This window comes from Zingiber officinale, chromosome 7B, assembly GCF_018446385.1.
Source record: "Zingiber officinale cultivar Zhangliang chromosome 7B, Zo_v1.1, whole genome shotgun sequence".
Lineage (NCBI taxonomy): Eukaryota > Viridiplantae > Streptophyta > Magnoliopsida > Zingiberales > Zingiberaceae > Zingiber > Zingiber officinale.
The window spans coordinates 25366105-25369594 of NC_055999.1; positions in this window are offsets into that span (position 1 = coordinate 25366105).

A 3490-nucleotide genomic window follows, 5' to 3' on the forward strand; every position below is an offset into this window, starting at 1 on the left:
AAAAGTGTGACTTAGATTTGTTGGTGCGGTTAGCACTAACGATTTAACCCAGGTTTTGATGAATGACAAATATGTTAAGTTAGTTTTGTTGTTGTCTGACACTTTGATCGAGTGTGCAGGAGAAGTCCAGACAGGTCGATCGACGGGCTGACCGGATGTCTGGCATGAAGTCCAGCTAGGTCGACGGGCTGACCGGATAGCTGGCGAGAAGTCCAAGCGGGTCGACGGGCTGACCGGACGCTTGGCAAGAAGTCCAGATGGGTCGACGGGCTGACCGGACGTCTGGCAGGTAAGTAAGGTAAGTCACTGGAAGGGAGTGACTGTGAGGACGCGTTCCCGGGAAGGGAACATTAGGCGTCGATCCGGCTTAGATCCATTTCGGATATCTAAGTCGAGATCGTGACTAGATTCCGGTCTCGGAAAGACGGAATATAAGTCATAATCTTTTTATCCACCTGTTGAACTTTAACTGTGCTAACAATCTGTTTTACAGGATGTATATTTGCCTCGGACTAACTTTGTTTTGCAGGAAAAGGGAGTTTTCTGAAACAAGGTGGTCTGGGCGCCCGGAGGGAATCCGGGCGCCCGGAAGGGATCCGGGCGCCCGTAAGGCGAATTCTATCCAGCCGAGTCGTCGTCACGTGGAGCATCATGGTTTGAGCAGTTACGTCACATTCCAGGCGCCCGGAAGGAATCCAGGCGCCCGGAACAGCATATAAAAGAAGCCCCAGACAGGAGCTTCAGATAATCAATCAAGCTGAGAACTCTTCTGCTGCTGGTCTTGCTGCTCGACATTCAGTGCGACGCCAACAAAGCTCCGACACTACGCTCCGTTCTTTTCCCTTTTTGTCGGTATTTGTTTTTAGTTTTCATTAGCATTCCCTGTACGGTTCTTTTGTAATCATCATTTCGAATTGCTAGTGATTGCCCAACGAAAGTGGTCAAGGACCACGGGCCTTCGAGTAGGAGTCGTCACAGGCTCCGAACGAAGTAAAACCATTGTGTCTATTTTACTTTTCCGCTGCGTTTATACTCTTGTTTTTCGAATCGATATTCACCCCCCTCTATCGAATCTAACGGTCCTACAAGTGGTATCAGAGCAGGTACCGCTCTGATTTGGTTCAACCACCAATCAGACAGGGGGTGAATTTTTTTTGGTTCGATAATTAATTTTAAAACTGGTGTTTCATTAACTTAATATTTCTCTAATCAATTTAAATTAGTGCAACACGAATCTATTTTTTTCTCTTCCCGCACTACTAATCCAAGACCAAGTCTTGGGATATTTTTTGGTTATTTACCTGTGCACAGAATGTCCCAACAAGAAGGATTCAACACAGTACGACCTCCACTCTTCAACGGGGACGACTTTCCATACTGGAAGAAGCGCATGGAGGTCTACCTCAAGAGGACCGGCTAGATGGTGGATGAATAGACCCTCATTCCAATGACCTACAACTCGAATCTAGTGGATGATGAAGGAAACAAATGAAAAAGCATCAAAATAAAAGCAATCAACACTCTTTGTTGACAAGGACTCCACCTGAGGTCACTAATAAAGAGCTATGGGACAAGTTGATCGAACTGCACGAGGGAACGTGCGACGCTAAGGTAACAAAACGAGACCTGCTTTTAAATAAAATTTTTAATATAAAAATGCAGGAAGGAGAAACAGCGAATCAACTCCACGCGAGGATCAAGGACATCCTCAACGGGCTTCATGCGATAGGCCACCAGATGGAGAACAGAGACTTAATAAGGTACGCATTAAACGCCTTTCCACGTAATAGTTTGTGGGCATCAATAGTGGATGCCTACAAAATTTCTAAGAATCTTTCTGAATTAAAATTAGACGAGCTTTTCTGTGAATTGGAATTACACGAACAAACTAATGCTGGAGCCGAGAAAGGTATAGCCTTATTTGCAGGTTCCTCCAAAGAGAAGAAAAGCAAACCTGAACTTGAAGAAGACTCCGATCAAGATTCTGAAGACGAAGAACACCTGGTGAATTTGGTAAGAAAAATGTTCACCAGGAGAAAAAGGAGCTTCAGCAAAAAGGACCTTCAAAAGATCAGCTCTCCCTCAGAACAAAAGAACGTGACTTGCTACGGCTGCAACAAAAAAGGACATTACAAGAACGACTGCCCAAAACTGAAGTTCGACAAACCAAAGCCAACCAAAAAGAAGGCACTCAAAGCAACGTGGGACGACTCCTCGGACGAATCGGAGGAAGAAGAGCAGAAACATCAGAGCCACCTCGCACTGATGGCCCACGAAGCTGAAACAGAAGACGAGTCGGAAGATGAAGACGGGTCTGAACCCGAAACAAGCCACGAGTCCGTACTCGTTTCCGAAGGCTCGAATGAGGTATATTTTAATTTAAACAAAAAGTTTTTTAGAATCATTTCTTGTTTAAATAGTAAATTAACTAAAGTAGAAAATGAAAACAAATCACTTCTTGAGGAAAATCAAAACCTCAAGGAACAATTAAAAAATTCGAATCCAACTCAAGATCTAACACTTGAGGAAGAGAATTTATCATTAAAAAATGAAATAAACAATTTAAAGGAGATGTTAGAAAAATTCACAACAAGATCAAAAAATTTAGACTTAATCCTAAATAATCAAAAAGCATGTTATAATAAAACCGGACTAGGATATAAGTCGAATTCAAATAAAACTTTCAAATCATTAATAACCCAATACAAGACAACCAATCTAGCTTGGGTTCCGAAAGCATGTCTGACCACGCAAGTAGGACTTAACCAATATTATATACCTAAAGAAAAAATACATTATATAAAAGTGTATAAACCAAACCAAAATCCAAAATACAAACCTAAATCAAATTCAAAATCTAAACAGTTTAAAAATCAACAAAATTATCACCAAGTTAACTATAACTATAAAAAGAATCGACACAAGCCTAAAACCAAATTAATGGCCAATAATTCAGGGGGAGGCTCCAGAATAGCTGGCACCTCCAAAACTAACCTACCCGACAGGGTAACCCAAAACAAACTAACCCGGCAGGGTAATTAGGATTAGTTAAAAAGAGACCAAGTTTAACTTGACTCATGGTACTGGTGAAATTTTTGGATGATAGTACGTTAGGGAAGCTTGGGCATCGCATGTCTAGAAAGATATGGCTTCGATCTGGTGCATTTGGCCAAGTGGAACTGACCGAAGCTACCCTTAAACGAATCCTAATCAGTTAGACCAAGATTTAGTACTAAGTTCCGTGGATAGGACTATTCGGAAAACCTCGAAAGGTTGGTTACTTCTAATGATGTCCATGTGACTCACCAAGCTTAGAAGTTTATTCGAAAAATGCCTATTTGTGGAAACCAAAGCTAAGTCTGAATCTAACACAAGTTAAACCAAAACTCTGTAATCAAACCAATTTCATCTCACAAAATCATAGGATTCCCTGATTGATAATATAGATCGGGTGAGATGAATAAGGCTTAAATTTTAAAGTTAAAAATTA